Raw genomic sequence first — 18,032 nt, 5'->3', positions numbered from 1 at the left:
GTTCTGAAGAATTTGGCCATGCTTGATTGACTGTTCGTTTTGAACCTGTGGGGAGCGGAGCATCACGGCAGAGCAGGACTGCTCATCTGGTGGCCAGGACCCCACTGTTCCTGTGGAGGGCACACCCGCAATGATCAGAAGACCTCCTGCTAGGCTCCTCCTCCTCTTCTCTTTGTACACGTTTACAATGCATTGCTTTGTAAACATTCAGCCTGGAAGACAGACACATACACATATCACATCTTATAGTTTTACGCCCGCTCCCCCTTCCCTACCTAACCCTTTGTCTCCTTCCCCCAACTCTTTTCCCTTCTCCACAGACTCTACTTCCTTGTTTCTTAGCATACTCCTTATTTTGCTGGTTAAATTATTTATATTTTGCTGCGGATATTGCTCAGCAACACAGTATCTGTCTCGCAAAGCACAAGGTCGTGAGTTCAATTCCCAGTACAAAAAAAAAAAGATTATTTACGTTTTTGGTCTCTCATAATTAGAGAGACCGTCCAACATTAATGTGTTTATTTACTTTTTAATTTTTGAGGCAGGGTATCAGTATTTAGTTCAGGCTGGCATTGAACTCATTATGTAGCCCATTCTGGCCTCAAACTCTCTGTGACCCTCCTGTTCAACCTCCTGAATGCTGGGTCTACTGCCATGTGTCACCATGTCCAGCCGTGCAATATTTAACCTTCTGTGACAAATTTATTTCACTTAGCATTACATTCTCAGAATCCATCCATTTTCCAGTGAATTACTCAAGTTTATACTTCTTCTTGGTTGAGTAGTTCATTGTGTATAAATATCATATTTTCTTAACCCATTTACCTGGTTATGGACATACCGGCCACTTATAAGATTTAGCTGTTATGAGTTGCTGCTATAAACATGAGTAACTGTGGATCTTGGTAATATGATGTCTTTAACTCTTTTGAAAATATATCTAGAAGTGGAATATGTTAGTGGGATGTTTTTAATTTTATGAGAAATCTCATACTGATTTTCATAATGGTTTTACTAGTTTATATCCCCACCAACAATGTGGAAAGATTCCTTTTTCCCTACACCTTATTAGCACTTTTTATTTAATTTTTTGCTGATAACCATTTATTCTGAAGTGAGATAGAATCTCAGAGTTTTTAAATTAAATTTATTAGTAATATATATTACTAAAATACTTATTAGTATATATTATATACAATTACAAATAATATAATACTAATTATAAAATTAGTAATACATATTATTAGTAATATATTTTTACTAATATATGTATATATATTGCTACTACTAATATATATGTATATATACATATATTATAGTTATATATATATGTTATTAGTAAATTCAATAAACTAAGACGTACCATGAACACGTAAAAATTCCCTGTGATGAGTGTGATATTGTCCTGTTCATGGTATGTCTCTGTTCCTCCTTTTTGTCTCCCATTCCCGTCCCCTCTTACCAGCTCTTCTTCCTCCCATTATTTACAAAGCTTTCTTTCTATTTTATCCTTTTTCTCCCACCTTTTCATTGTTCTTATTGCTTATTCCATTTCTTCTTATTTCACAATATCTATTATATATTTTAAGTTTTATTTACACTTTCAGTTTCTCATGTCAGAGAAACAATGCAATACTAACACAAGTAACTGATTTATTTCACTTAGGAGTATGATCTCATAGAGCATCTATTTACCTAAAAATGTCTTAACTTTATCCTTCTTAATGGAAGAGTAGTGTTCCCTGCTATTAAAAAACACATCTTTTTTATCCATTCATCAGTTGATGGGCATTTGGGCTATTTTCAAGATTTACTCATTACAAACTGTGCCCTATAAACATGTATGTGTATATGTCACTGTAGTATGATGCTCTAAATTCTTTTAGAAATGTACCTAGAAGAGGAATATCTAAGTCATGTAAAGCCACTAGTCCTAGCTTTTGGGGAATCTCCACACTGACTGATTTCTACAGTGGTTGCACCAGTGTGAACTCCTACCAACAATGGAGGATTGTTCTTTTTTCTCCACAGCCCCAACGGCCTTTGCTATTGGTTGATTTATTGATGACAATCATTCTTTCTGGAGTGAAATAGAATCTCGCCATTGTTTTAATTTGCATCTCTCAAATGATCAGTGATGAACATGTTTAAATACATTTCTTTGATATTTATACTTCTTCTGAGAAGTGTCTATACAAGTTTTTTCAAGAAGGCCTTGCCTATGCCTGTGTCTTTAAGGGTTTTATCAATTTTTTCTTCCAGTTGATTCATGCTACCATTTTAATATCTAGGTCTTTGATCCATTTTTATTTGATTTTAATATAAGTGAAAGATGTAAGTCTAGATTCTATCTTCTGCATGTGGACAGCCAGTTTTCCCAGCACTGTATCTTTCTTCCAGTGTATATTATTGGCCCCTTAGTAAAAAATTAGCTGGCTGAATGTGCTTGGGGTTATCTCTGCATTCCTTCTACGGTTTGACTGGTCAGTTTGTTTTGTGCTAATAGCATGTTGTTTTTATAGTGTGGTTTTGTTGCATATTTTAGAACCTGGGATTGTAATCGGGCTTCACTGGGGACCAGGCTTGAACACATGGGCCTTTGAAGAATCTGAATGAGCCAAACTATAGCAGCATCATGAGATGCGGGAGATTACCTTGGATAGTCTGGGTAGGTTTGATGCAATCATAAGGTCCTTATGAAAGGAAACAGGAAGCAGAAGAATCTGAGGATACGTAACAATGGAAGCAGAGGTCAGAGTGAGGCTGAGAATTGGAGGCAGCATCTGGAAACTGAAAAAGCAAGGAAGTAACTAATGTCTTAGAAATTCAATGAGAAGCAAGCCCTACTGACGAATTTTGGACCTTTGACCACCAGAATTGAAGATAATAAATTTGTACCTTTTAAGTCATATATTTATATTAATTTGCAATAGTAGTAAAGGGAAACAAATATAACTGTCATTTAAAAAGTGTGATTATTGTCACAATGGACCATAATTTTCATTTGTTTATTTCACAGGACAAACATTCTGAAACAGCAGTTGAGTCAAGGCATCCAGGCTTGCATAAGTGGAGGTTATGATTACAGAGTGTGACCAGTTTCCACAAAGTTGGCCTTCATGGTGGCCCTGGGCTGTGTCCATTGACACTACCATCCCCTCCTCTCCAAAGGAATTGACATGAATGGTGGTTCAGAGCACTTTCAACTGCTACCGTGTGGAAACAATTCTTTCTTTTCTTAGGTACTATTGCTTAGGTGGTGCAGCCACCACCATGAGTATAGAAGCCATATGATCTGAGCCAAAAGTTGAAAGATGGAATACTTGAAATTTGGCCTTTAGGGAAATTTGAATTCTGTAGTGATACATATGGCTGAGCAAGGGATGGTTTATGATCATCTTGGTTAGAAGATAATTTTGTAAGCACTGCAGAGGGCAGAGTGCTTTGCGTTTGCCTTCTTGATTGATTATCATGCCTAACAGTTTCTTGCTGGAACACTGGAAGTTCCCATTTTGTCTCTTGAAGTTAGCCTGCGTCCCAGCAGATGGCAGCCCAGCAGCAGTCTCAGTAGATGGATGGCCTAGAGAGAGCCTCACAGACAAAAGCAAACATTGATTAACTTCCTGACTGTGGAAAGCCCAAAGCTGTGAAGCATTCAGATTTTACTGGTGGTGGTGGTGACTCATGGAACTAGTGGTCACTGAAATTCTCTAGCCTATGGGCAGACAGGCCGGGTTGTGCTACACAGGCTGTAAAGTATGGTGACTGAGTGCACATGGTTCAATTAAATTGAGTTAAATCTGACACATACATGATGGTGCAGATTATTGTTAATAGGCTACACTGTGATTAGGGAAAATGGCTAATAGTTCACTTGAATGACTGTTTTTGGTATTATTTGCACAATACGCCACTTGAAAACACTAGTTTTCCTCTTTTCATTTTCTGAGATCTGTGTTTTTAATCAGCATCAAAATCACTATTTCCTCTCCCTTTCCTACCTAAAAAGGGAGATACCCTGTGTAAGGCAATGGTTCAGAGTTCCTCCAACAATCCCCTGGTGTCTTAACCCACAACCGAAGTTCTTTCCTGTTCATGTTTGTGAACCTATCTTCTTCCCAGGATGCTGTTGATTCACTGCACTGAGTGTTATAGGCACTGAAACATTGCACCAAGAGGCTTAGATTTTTTTTCTTTACAGGCCAAGGTGGATGTGCAAGGTATCGTAGGACAGAAGAGGCACAGTGGAAATTTTCCCTGACATGTAGTAGCTTGTTATAGGGGCAGGACAATGGAATGACCAGCTCTGCCTTGTCTATAGAGAAGTGTTAAACAAGAGGCAAATTCCTTCAGAGGGGTTTGGCTTCTTGTTATTACCATGGGGCAGCTGTGGGAAACAAAGTCAATCATAAAGTATTCCTTTCCTCTAAAAGACTCTTCTACTAGTTTAGGGTCTAACTAATTAGTATGATTTGTTATTGAGTTTTAAGGCAACAGATGTATGCTTCGAATAGGAGAACTTTGGTTTTGTAAAACACAAATGGGTTCAGATTTGTTTTCAGTGCTTGGCTGAACTCAGGACCCAATACATGTTAGCAAACCCTTCACGACTGAGCTACATTCTCAGCTCCCATATGTTTATTTTGAGAGTGAAGTTCATTGTGGTTTAGACCTGGTGGCGCTCACTTTAGGAACATTTTAGATCTGCAAATAATACTACGCACTCATTTGTTTAAACAGTGGATTAAAATAATGATAGAGTGATTGAGAAGGCAAAGAAACAAAGAATACATTTTGTTCCTTCAGTAAATGCTTTTGGCTCTTTATTGTAGACTAATGATCTCAGCAGTGGGATTTAGCAATGAAGCAAACAAATCCATGTCCTTATAGAATACATGTGACTGTCATTTGGGTCAACATAGAAAGAGTTGCCAATATTTTAGAACATTCTCTCATTCCTATACTTAATCAGTACTTACCCTCCAGATCTATTACTCTGATTTCTAATAGCACTGATTTGTATTACTTATGCTTTACACAAATTCTAGGTTGATACATAATATTTGTACATATTTATGAGGCACCTTATGATAATTTGATAGTTTATACAATGGATCATGATCAAATCAGTGTAACTAGCATTTGCTTGTCCTCAGACATTTATCATTTTTATGTGTTAGAAAATTTCAGGCTCTTTTAGCATTTTATAATATATAATCAATTGTAAACTGTAGTTGCCCTATGGTTCTTTGAACACTAGAACTAATTCCTTTATGTTTTGGTACCTGTTATCTAGACTCAATGGTATTACTAACTTTTGAACTTCATATAAAAGAAGTTTTTCAGTACATTTTTTAGGTCTAGTGTCTTTCTAATCACCATACATAATGTTTCTGAGATTCATTCATATTCTCAAGTATCAGTGTTATGGTTTGTGCCCAATGAGTCCCTCCAAAGCCCTATGTACTTTGGGAGGTGGCTGAATATAAAGTTTGTGATTGGTTCATGGTTCATGCTAGAAGTAAGGGTACTGGATTAAGGGTGAGCAATTTCTGGGAATCATTCTGGTTGAATCGGCACTGCCCTGACCCCAGAAGTCTGAATAAGTTAAAAGGGACAGAAAGAGACTTCTCTCTCCCGTCATTGGTCTGTTTTTGCTGTTTTCTGCTGTCATGAACTATTTTTCCTCTGGAGTGTACCTCTGCCAAGTTACCTTGTGTTGGAGTCAGTCAATTCTAGGCTGAAACCTCTACAAACTGTAAGCTAAACAAACCTCTTCCCCGTAAAGTTTGAGTATCAGGTATTTTTATCTCGGTTATGGGGGAAAATACAATCAGTTAACATTTTTTAAAAAATTTCTGAGCAGTGTTTCTATGCATGAATATGCCATGACTGGATTAAGAATTCTTTTGTTAATGAACAATTTGGTTGTTTCAAGTTTTGATCTATGATGAAAGAAGTATATAGGAGTATTTTTGGAAGAATCTTTTAGTAGACATATTTCCTTGCTACTATTGGGTAGAAGAAAAACTTCCTGGATCACAGTGTAACTCTGCATTTAATTTTATCAGAAATAGCCAAGTAGATGTTTCAAAGAGTCTATACCTTTTCAGTTTCCCATAAGCCATATAATTCCACTCTGCTTGTCACAAATTGCATCTTAAATGTTCCCCAGGCCACGTGCTAAGGGCTTGACCCTTCGAATGGCCTGTTGGAAGGTGGAGGAATTTTTAAGAGGAAGGCCTCATGGGAGCTCTTTATTCAGACCACTGAGAGGTTTGCCCTTTCAGGAGATTTTGGGAGATTGGTGTCCTTTTTATTCTTTTTTGCTCCCTAGCAGCATCAGTTAATCTAAACTGTCAACTTGAGAAAAGTAATTTGTCAGTAGTTTTTCTTATATTTTATTAAGAATGCTTGTGTTTGTGTTTATGAGGAAAATTATGCACCTCTTCTCAGGTGCATAAACTGAGTTAGAAAATGTCCTCTCTTCTTTATAACGTGAAAGAGTTTATATTTTATTGCAGTCTCTTCTTCACTGTGACTTCAGGCCTGGAATTTTCTTTAAATTAAATATTCAGGTTCTTTAACAGCATTTTATTCTTTGTTGTTGTTGTTCAGCATTTTATTCTTAAGAATTTTTATTTATTTTTGTGCTACTTTGACAAAGTTGTGTTTTAAAAGAAATTTTCCCATTTCTAAGGAGCTTCTTAAATATATTAATAAAATGTTCTTCATATTGTTCCTTTGGTTTTTAAATATCACATGATCCAATTCATTCCTGATATTGGTTATAATTGTTTTTTTCTCTTTGTTGTATTTCCAAGATTTGTTGGTTTTAATAATCTTTAGAAGAACTTTGGCTTGATTGATTTTGCTTTGTCATTTTCCTATTTCATGATTTTTTTCATTGTTATTTTTCTCTTAATTTCTGAGGGTTTATTTTTCAATTATGACTCTACTTTCTTGAAGAAAAAGCCTACTTTGTAGACTGATTATTTCATTTCTGATACAGTTCTATGTTGCTTAAAGTTAGGAAAACTTCTGGAAAAAGCATCATGAGGTGATTTTGTCTTTGTAGGAACATTTCAGAGTGTACTTTCACTAGGGCAGCTGCAATGTCTTATGGGACCGCATTATCTATGTGGTCCATTGTTGATCACCATTTTATTAGGAGTTATATGACTGTGTGTGCATTCAATTTATAGCTTTACTGACATTTCAAAAATTTTGATACATCATATTTTCAGTGATCATTTTATTCAAAATATTTTCTAATTTCCATTGTTACTTCAATTTTGATCGATGGCTTACTAAACAATGTACTACTGGCCAGATATGTGCCACATGCCTGTCATCCTTGTACTCGGGAGAATCATCATGAGTTCAAGGTCAGCCTGGGATACATACTAAGTGCAAGGCTAATTGAGTTGTACAGTGAGATCTTGTCTCAAAAAACCAACCAAACAAACGAAACCAAAAAACTCCATGATTTTCAGTCATTTGGTAGATTTTTTAGTTATTTTATTATTACTGAGTTCTGGTTGAATTTTCTTGGGTTCTACTGCACAGATACAGCTCAGGTCTTTTTCAAGATAAAGTGCTATATTTTTTGTAATATGTTTCTTAACAGTTTAACGTGTAAAATTGTACTTCTCTCTTTCTTCAGGTTAGATTTTTTTTTTGTCTTTTTTTCCTTTTTATCAGTACCAGGGATCAAACTCACGACTGCTGCTTGCAAGGCAGGCGCTTATGTCGCTGAGCTAAATCCCCAGCCCCTGGTTAGATCTTTTTTAAAAAGTGTCACTAACAAAGTTTTTGAGATTATGACTTGATGGTCTTTTTCTGATAAAATTTATGGTTTTTATAGGTTGATTTTTTGTTTGTTTTTTGTTTTCTAAGACAGAGTCTCACTGCATAGTTCAGACTGCTCTTTAACTTACTATGTAGCTCAGGCTGACCACAAATTGCTACAGTCCTCCTGCCTCAGCCTCCCACGTGCTAGAATTATAGGCATGTGCCATCATGTCCGACTAGACTGATTTTGAATGGGATGGAGACTTTTAGTAATAGCTATGTCATGTTTAGAGAGAGGTTGAGATTTAATGGATTGTGCTAATGAATGGATCATAAATTCCAGGGAGCGGAATAGAAAGGGTTTTAGGAAAGAGAGAGGTGGCAGAAATAGAGAAAATGCTTAAGGAGGACTTTAGGATTATTAGAATTCAGGATGCAAGGTGTGAGCTGGGAGTGGTCTGCTTGTGGTTTGAACAAGAGGCAAAGGATGAAATGGTATTAGACCCTGGGCATCAAGGCCTACAGTGGTAACCAGGAGAGGAGTACTGGGGTTGAGAGCGTTAACGTTCTGGGTTCATTATTTTTAGGAAGCAAGGAAAAGATTACAGGTGAGGGGGTCAGGGCACTGAGCTCTCTCTGGGCATGAGGTATTTTTTGAGAGTTAACACTTGAATGTGAATCATTTCAAGATAAAAATGATAATATTTAGTGTCTGCTTGAAGGGAACAAAGGCTTTGAAACTAAGAACACAATACGCCTGAAAAGAGGGAGAGGACTGAGGTGGAGGAATATGCGCCAGCCCAGGAAGGCAAAGGCAGCAAAGGAGAGGGTGGGAAGTGCATGAAAATGAAAACAATCTCACAGCCTTAGCAGCTTTGCCTTGGCTTATTTTCAGTGCCTGAACAAGATTTGCAGTGGGGACTTCTGTCGAAACTGTCAAGCACTTTAGAAACAATTTTAGAGGAGGATAACTCTTTGGATAGAAAATACCCTTACTTTATCTTAAAAACAAAGTTAATATTCTTCCATTAAAAAAAAGTAAGGGCTAAAAAAAAAGGAAGATAAAAACTTTCTCTGCCACAGGCTGTCACCAATACCTCTAACATTTTAGTGTATTTTCTGTGAATATCTTCTATGTTTTATTTTTCAGTGTGAGCAGATCACATACTAAAAGCAAGGAAGCATATCCTAATTATTTTTTAACACATTGTTTTCTAGTTTTAAAAATGTGCATCTCAACATAGGAACTCAAGAAATACAGAGAAGCATTCTGCTCTGGGTTGAACAGCTCTTTCCGCCGTGTTGGTTCTGCCACAGAGCCAGCCAATCATGGACTGAAACTGGGAGCCAATATAAACTTCTCGTCATTTAAATTATAAATAGCAGGTATTTTGTCCCCATGATGAGAAAGCTGCCTAAGACAATTGCTCAGAGTTGTTTGTGTTTTCATGAGGTGGAATTTATAGTTGGATACTAAAATAGCTCATTGTGTTAAGTTTTAAAGAAGTTATCACAATCTTACTTGGAAGTTCTATTGTAGAATTTCTCAGACTGTGGTCCAGAGGACAGCTGCGTCAGAAGCACTGTGAGCCAGCTGAAATGCTGATTCTTGGGTTCCACCTCAGGCTCATTGAATCAAAGTCTCCAGGGAATGCTCAAAGGCCTACTATTTTTTTTGCAATCTTCTCAGCTGTTTCTTAGAAAAGCTTGAAAATATGATGTTGGGGAAAGATAATATTAAAAAGAACCTAGATGCAGACACAAATCTAGTATATTAGCATTTTACAAGGACAATAATGGAATCATTGAGGTCATTGTCAAGTGAAAAAGCTGGAATGTATTTCACTGTGATGCTCTAGTTATCTTACATAGAGAAATTTCCCAGGACTCTGAGCATAACTGTAGTGACACTAAAAACCTTATTTCACTAATTTGTGCCTCTAAGCTACATAACACTGTCCAACCTTCTCCAAATCTTCCCAGTCAGCTCTTGGAGCTTTCCTCTGTGGTCCTTGGATGTTACTTGACTGGTTTTACTAAAGTTCCTCTCACTTTTCTGGCTTGTATCTAGGTGTACGCTCAAAGTGTCATGTGCTCATAGGCAGGACTTCCAGAGCCTGCTGGACTAGGTGATCCTGTGTTTAAGGGTGTATGTTACTAAATTAGTCAACTGACTGGAATGATCATAGTTCCGGGACAGGCTGAATAGATTTACTGAAGACAGAAGCCCACCCTTGGGTGTAAGTGGCACCACCTGAGAGGCTCATAGCCTGCATGGGATGAAAGGGAAAGGCAGGCTTGTTGCGTCCTGCCTGCTTTGCCATAGACTGTTTCTCCTCTGTGATGCCCTCTTCCAAATTGCCCTGCCTGAAGCCACTCAATTAGGAACAGAAACCTCCACAAACTGTGATCCATAATACACCTTTTCTCCTTTAACTTTCGGTGCTGGGTATTTTGTTTTCGCAGTGAGAAAAATAACTAAGACACTTACCATCTCTCTTCCCTTTCAAGTTCCACTGGTACATGAACCTCTCTTAGTTGATCCCACTGGAACCCTGGGCATCACAGGAAGAAGTTAAATAGTTCTTATATTGCAGTCTAATTATTAAAGAGCACACATTTTATGTATTAAATGCTAATTCAGGTTATTAAAGTAAAACATTACACTTCCAAAAACTAAATTTAAATATAGTAATTAAATATAATATTAAGAGAGAGGCAAGCAGTTGGGAGTATATTCTGGTACTTAAATTATTTCCTTTTTTAAAATAAAAACCACTGCGTTTGTCTATTCTTTTATATTTACCTGTGTTGGTCTGTGTTGAAAATAGGATGGATTTTTGTTAAAGAGTTTTCATTGGGAGGTTTCCTTTGTGCAGTCCTTCTAAGCAGTAGAGATCCTTCACAATAGGAACAGGAGGGCAGACTAGACTTGGAAATGGGAAATCATTACATAAGTGACCCTTAGTAACACGTAGCCCGAGGAAAATGCAGGATGTGATGTACAACAGAACCTTTGTCCTGAAATTGTAGATTTGGTACCCTGTGGAAATTTCCCCAAACTAAAGCAATAAAGGATGAATTTGAGTTAATATCACACCAGACAGAGGAAAAACTATTTCAGGCATAGGAACCAGAATATGCAAGACTTCCAAGGTAGGAAAGAGCTTAGAGAATTTGGACAAAAGAAGTTTCAAGTAACTTAAGCCAAGCACAGGATTCCAACTGTGTAGACAATGCAGCCTTTGTAGAAAATTTGGGAAGTGTTCTAGAAATGAATGGGAATCTTACAAAGGATGTGAGGCAGGGTGGTGCTGTGATCAGATGTGTAGTCTGAGATCATGCTGGTCGCTCTGTAGAAAATGGAACAGGAAGGGATGGCAGTGGCCCTGAGATGATGAGGAGGTGGTTTGTACTAGTCAGAATGGTCCAGAGAAGCAGAACTGATGGGATGTGCACCCTCTCTTCTCCTTGGGACATGTTTATTAAAGGAATTGGCTCATGTGATTATGGAGGCTAACAAATTTCAAAATCTACTCTCAACAAGCTGGACACCCAGGAAAGTTTTTAGTATAAGCTCCAGTCTGAATCTGAAGGCCTAATAAGCATGAGAGCTCATTATATAAATTTCAAGTTCCAACACAAAAGACCAATGTCCTAGCTGAGGCATGGAGGTAGGCATTTTCTCTTACGCAGAGGGGCAGACTTTCTGTTCTACTGAGGCCATCAACTAATGGCTTGAGACCCACTGCACTAAGGAAGGCAATTTGCTTTACTCAGTCTACCAATTTAAATGTTAATGTCATCCAGAAAACACTGGATTGGTCAAACACACCCAGACAAGTGTTTACGCAATTCTCTGGGTACAGGCAAATTGGCAATAACAGTTGATTATTATACTTTTATTACCGAAAGGCAAGGAGAGTGACAGCTGTAAGCTGGTGGGAGCAGTGACACCCTCCATAAACACACTGAGGCAGAATGGACAGATTTGGGTGTGGAGGAGGAGGAGGAATCGTAAATCTTGTGCATGTGTAGGACAAGTAATTGGGCAAATGATCTTTTGTTGACAGAGGGCACAATGGAAGAGGAACCAACTTCAAGGAGATGTTTCCAAGTTTTTCTGAATTCAGGAAGTCAGCAGGATACAGCTGGGGAGAGCAGTATCAAGGAGCAGGTGTGAAGCAAGGAGTGTGGTCTGGGCTCCCACTCACAGACTCTTTGTGAGGGTCTGAATCTGGGCCAACTAATTTTCTAGATGGAAAAACACCAATTTCAGCCCTCCACCTGCTTTTCTGCACATTTGACTTTATGGTGCTTGCAGTTCCAAATGGACTTTGGAAGAGGGGTACCATCCATACCAGAGGAACCAGTACAAGGAAAGTGAGGAAAAACTACATTAAACTCAGGCAGAACAGCAGCAGTGGCCCTCCTGTCTACATGGTTCAGGCCTTGTGAATGAGGCCTAGGAGATGACCCTAGGGAAGGAAGGAGTCTCTCCTTATTTTATCCAGTTGGTTAGGTGCCATTAGTTTGCAATTCCAATGGGCTTACTTACATTAAGCTGAAATGATTTCTAGTACTAGATTATTGGGATCACATAAATTTTTTTTTCTATTGTTGCACAGCATGTTTTGAAGGAAGTTCAGAAATCTATATCTGAAGTTGTTAGACAGATATCATTTTAAATCAGTGGTAAAATTTCTTGCTTTCTGTTTTCTTGAAAAAAATTGCATAGTTGATTTCACGTAACTCTATCATCAATAGCTTTTTAGGGCGCTTCCCATTCAGTCTAATTAGAAATGTATGAAGAATTATTGTATATCTTAAACAATTTCCACAATTTCTGAAGGCAAATAATTGGAAATACTAGAACTCTAGTATTCTGTTTTTTTAAATTTGCATTTTAATGGTTTGCTATTTAGCATAAGTGGTATTTGTTTTACTCCAGTGAATAATTAGTACTTAGAATTAAAACAATAATAGTAACATAGTGAACTATTGTGTTTTCTTCAAATCAAGCAATTTAATATTGTATTTTTTAAATGAAGATCTTGGTATTTATATAGCACAACAGAACTATATCCTCCTTATCTCAGAATTTAAAAATTAGACACTTGCTTCTTCCTACAAATCAAAAGTACTCAATATAGTCTCCAGTCTAATTCATAATTAATTTCTAGTTCAGTATTTTGAGAGAATGCAAAAGATATCATAAAGCAGAAATGAATTGATGCAGGATTTCTTTAATGGAAACACAGTAGATACTTATACTTTACTCATTTTTCTGTTTCATGGGATCTTTGCCTGATATACATCTGAAAGTGTATTTCCATTATAGTATGAAACATAAGAATTATTTTGACAAATGGTAAGTTAGTCTTTTTAGTATAATCAGGGGCCATCTTCTAGTATTTAATTGTGCTGGTGAAATCTTTCACTTTTTTTCTTTTTTCTCTTTCTTTCTCTTTCTCTTCCTTTTTCTCTCTTTTCTTCATTCCTTTGGTCTCTTCCTTTCCTTTAACAAAACATTAGGCTCAAAATATTTTGCCAAAACTATCTTGCCTTAGTCCTTTCTTGATACTACACTAAAATAGCATATATTCAGTAATTTATAAATAGTAGAAATTTATTTCTCATGGTTCTAGAGGACAGGAAGCCTATTTTCAAGGTGCCAGCAAATTTACTGACAAGAGGACACTAGATAGTGCCTTGTCGTTACATCTTCTAGAGAGAACAAAGGTATTCTCAGATGGTGGAAGGGACACCAGGACAAAGGAAGTGAAGGCTGTGTTCTCACATGGAGGGGGAGATGGGAGGGCTGGGGATCTCTCTGAAGCCGCCTTTATAAGGGCATTAATCCCATTTGCCAGGAAGACTGGACCACTTTCCAAGAGGAAGTGACCTAATCTCCTCCTCATGAGCATCACCTCTTAATACATGACCGTAAGGTTCAGTTTCCAACACATGTACCGGGTGGGTGGGTAGACGCGTATTCATTCAAGCTATAACACATAAGGAGTATGTATATGTCTTGTAGTATCATGTTCACCCTTTAAAAACCTACACCTAGTAGGAAAAGAACAGATATGCATATATATAATATAAGAGGGAAAACCAACAGATTGCATGGTCTCAACGTGCACTAAATATGGAAGCAGCTGACTCCAGCATCCTAAATTACAGAACAGTGGATGGTGTGGTCCTGACAGGGCTGGGAGCAGGAAAATTGGCCAGATGGAAGAGGCTCTAAAATCACCTTAGTGACTGTAGATCAAATGATTTGCTGACGAAATTCCCAATTTGGTACTAAAAATGAGAATTTTTTATGATTGAAAAATTTTATGAGTAAAATCAGAAGCCATTAAAAGGAACATTTAGATCCAAATGACTTCGCTTAACCCAGGGCCAAAATGGCTTTGTGGATCACAGTTGCTAATGTGAATTGCACTCAGAGGTGAACCCGCAGCTGGAACATATTAGGGCCCAGTTGTTTCCTGAACTAGGCCAGCACCTTTCAGTGCACAAGCTGCTGAACTTGAACTTCCGAACCTCTCCACACTTGAGCTGTTTGGAAGGTTGCTGCCAGTAGGGAAAATTTGATCTTGTCAGTGATCCACTCAATAGTATTACGAATTCAAAGCAAAACATGTTTTATGATCAAATAAGCTTGGGAAACACTAACTGATAAAGTTAGAATAGGCTTTCTCCTGAAAGACCCTGTAAAGATTTTAACAGACTCGTATGAATTGTGACTTCACAAGACTATTACCCACATTTATTCATCCAGTGGGCCATTTTTCCTAGAGCATTTCTAAGAGTTGTGCTTCACAAAATACAATTGGGGGAACATTTTATGAGTATTAGTTGAATTATTGAGAATTGGTTACAGCTGGGGTAACTATGTAATTTATATATGGTCGTAGAACATGGGTGACTTCAAGTGTGCTGGGAACTATTTATGATTTTGCTTGACAACAAATACAAACTAGTAATGTTTTGGGCCAACCAAGAGGTATGATATTTCTAATTATAGGAAGTACTGGATATTCCCACTAACAATGATTGTACTCTGAACATCAGTCCAAAAGCAACAGGACACAAAATGGTTGGGTCAGTAGAGATCTCAGAAATGGAGATCCCAGGATGAGTTTAGATATGAAAGAGATTTATGGGTTGAAATTTATGTGATGACTAAAAGGGGAGGTTTGCAAGAGGCAGTTGGTTGATACTTATAAAAGGAGAAAAGAAAGGAGAAGAGAGGAAGGAATGGAGGGAAGGAAGAAAGGAAAGAAAGAAGGTAGGAAGGAAGGAAGGAAAGAAGGAAGAAAGGAAGAAATGGACAGCTTGTTGCCTGGCCTGTTTAATTCCTCCCATCTCTCATACAGAGAGGTGTTTTGGCTTGATTTCACAGCTAGGTTCTGGACCTTTGAGAGGAAAACTCAGATTTCTTCTGCTCTTTCTGGGCCCTCTGGGAAGATCTAGCATGGACCTTACAGACTGAAGATAGGAACTGCTGTGCTGAACAGGTGAGAACAGTACTTGAGGGGTGCCGGAGATTGAAAGGGAGAAGAGAAGACAAATAGATTTGCTAGCAATAGGCATCTGAACTTTCTGTGACTATAAATCTCTTCTCAGAATAGTGTTTTAAAATGCATTAAAGTACACAGAATTACAGAAGACACCAAAAATTACTGAAATACCACTAAAAGCTATTTTAAAAATGTTTCTGACTTAGCAAAAATTTCTTTATTGACATCTTAATATAATGAAATTTAGCACTAAGTCTGAATAAGTAATGGAATTTCAAAGTAGCACATAGTGTAAGGAATCTGGAGAGGTCTGCAAACTGTTGTGGTTTGCAAATAGATGTGATTTACATTGGTTACAAGGTCACAGGTATTGTTAATGCTATTACAGTTTGCCATCAATATTAGTGGCTAAAGAAAATACTAAATTTTGGTTAGACAGTAAAAATAAGCATGCAGCTTCTTTCTCCAGAAAATTTTATGAATGCCATGTGAAGAAACTTTGCTGTAAAAGTTTTTGGACACTTCCTTTTGAGCTGGAGACCAATGATCACCTTTGAAGGTGGTTATTACTCCTTATCTTTGGAAAGCTAACTTGGGTGTATTGGTGCCTGACCCCAGTGTGCAATGACTCATTCAATACCTTTTCTTGTTGGCAGGCCCTGCTGTATAATCTTCTAGCTATTGAGCTAGAGGTGGTGGAAAGAAAAGCACAGTCTTATACCGGATTCCAGACACTGGGAGGGAACAGAAACTTGAGTCATTTGTCTTAGAGTGTAAGGCAGCTGTGGTGAAGAATCTAGGCTCTGGAGCCAGACTTCCTAGGTTCAGATCTCCGGCTCACCTGTGCTACCTTACCCCTCTGTGTCCCTGTTTCTTCATCAGAAAGACATGACACAAATTAAGGTTTACCGCCCTGGGTTCCTATGAGAATTAAGTAAGCAAGAAGTTTAGTATAGATTCTGAAGTATGAGCAATTCTTATTGTTTCAGTTATGAAAGTCAGTATATTAAATGCCCTTTCAAGATTGAGATGGGACTGTCTGATGTATGGTTGATTTATAAAGCCATCAAGGATGTCTAAGGTAGAGCTCCCACTAGAAAGGGGGTGTTGACTCATAGCTGTACATCAACATAGGACCTGGCTTGCTGTCCCCAGGCAACTTCTGGATAAGGCTGGAAATCTCTCCTCCTCTGTTAGCCTGAGTGTACTTAGAACTGAAAGGCTGAGCAAATGAATGGAAACCAAAGAGCTGGGGACTAAGAACCTGTCAGGATGTGCCATCAAAGGAGATTTTTAAGAAACTTTATGGTCTGTGCAGAGGAAAACGTACCACAGTAGAACATAGCACGTGGCCTTTGAAAACTCCGGAAGCAACACAAACAATGGCAGTGGAAGTAAATATCAGATTTATTGTTGCTGGTCCCCTTCCATCCTCTTATCCAATATTTGGAAACCAGATTGATCATTTTTTTATTAAGTATACTGCTACAATTTAGATATACATAATGATCATATTCATCATAGGGAATTTGTACACTGTATACGATACATCTTGATTCCCCCCTTTTTTTGCTAATCTTCTCCCCTCCTTTCAACTCCTCTTACTCTCCTTTTTTACAAATCGTTGTTTCCATTTTATCTTTTTAAAATTTTCCCTTCCTTCCTTTCCCTCCGCCTTCTCTCTTGATTCCATTTCTTTTGAACAATTTCTTCCCATTTCACAATACCTGTTATATACTTTGGTCTTTATTTATGCTGTTGGCTTCTCACACCAGAGAAACAATGCAATAATTATCCATGTGTGTCTTACTTATTTGATTTAAGAGTATGGTCCTAAGGTGCATTCATTTACCTATTTACCTGTTTATCCTTAATTATGATTGAATAATACTCCAGTGTATAAAAAGACCCCACATCTTTTCCTCCATTCTTCTGTTGATGGGCACTTGAATTGTTTCCAAGATTTAACTATTACACATTGTGCTGATATAAACATGGATGTGCATAAATCACTGTGGTGTGATGCTTTAATTCTTCTTAGGAGATACCCAGAAGGGGAACAGCAAGGTCAAATGGGACCCCTAGTTTTGAGGAATCTCTACACTGATTTCTAGAGTGGTTGTACCAGCCTACACTCCCACCGATTTGTTATTGATTGATGTATTGATGATAGCCATTCTTTCTGGCGTGAGATGGAATTTTAACATTGTTTTAATTGTATTTCATGAATGACCAGTGGTATTGAACATTTTTTCATACACTGTAATTTTTCTGAGAGGTGTGTATTAATCTAAGATGCATATTTTTGGATTGGGTCTTTAAATTTGCAGGGGCTATGATTTTTTTCAATTATTTATAAGCTCTAGGTGTTAGTCCTTTATCTGACAGACAACTGGCAAAAATCTATTCCCACTTCATGGATTGTCTTTTCACTCTATTAATAATTTCTTTTACTGTGCAAAAGCTTTTTAATGAAATGAGATCCTAGTTGTTGATTGTTTGCAGTTTTCCCATACTGTCAGGGTTTTGTTCATGATGTTTTTGCCTACAAATATGTATTCAAGAATTCTATATTCTTTTTTTCCAGAAGATTTAGTATTTATGTTTTAATGTTTAGATCTTTGATCCATTTCAATTTTAGTTTAGGTCATGGTGAGATACATGGTCCTACTTTTAGTCTTTGGCATGTAGAAAGTCAGTTTCTCC

General features: G+C 37.5%; 1 protein-coding gene across 1 annotated transcript in view; it reads left to right on the top strand.

Annotated features, from left to right (window-relative positions):
- The first annotated feature begins 1,231 nt into the window (after positions 1-1,231).
- LOC134473484 (endogenous retrovirus group K member 5 Gag polyprotein-like) overlaps positions 1,232-18,032 on the top strand; it is a 97,741-nt gene continuing 80,940 nt past the window's right edge. Inside the window, exon 1 of the transcript XR_010043731.1 lies at positions 1,232-18,032. This exon is cut by the window's right edge and continues 39,351 nt beyond it. The gene's annotated coding sequence lies outside the window, so the exon portion shown is untranslated.

Source organism: Cavia porcellus, unplaced genomic scaffold (genome assembly GCF_034190915.1).
Source record: "Cavia porcellus strain 051 isolate PalLab524CR breed Dunkin Hartley unplaced genomic scaffold, mCavPor4.1 scaffold_27, whole genome shotgun sequence".
Lineage (NCBI taxonomy): Eukaryota > Metazoa > Chordata > Mammalia > Rodentia > Caviidae > Cavia > Cavia porcellus.
This window is presented reverse-complemented; position numbering and strand designations above follow the sequence as displayed.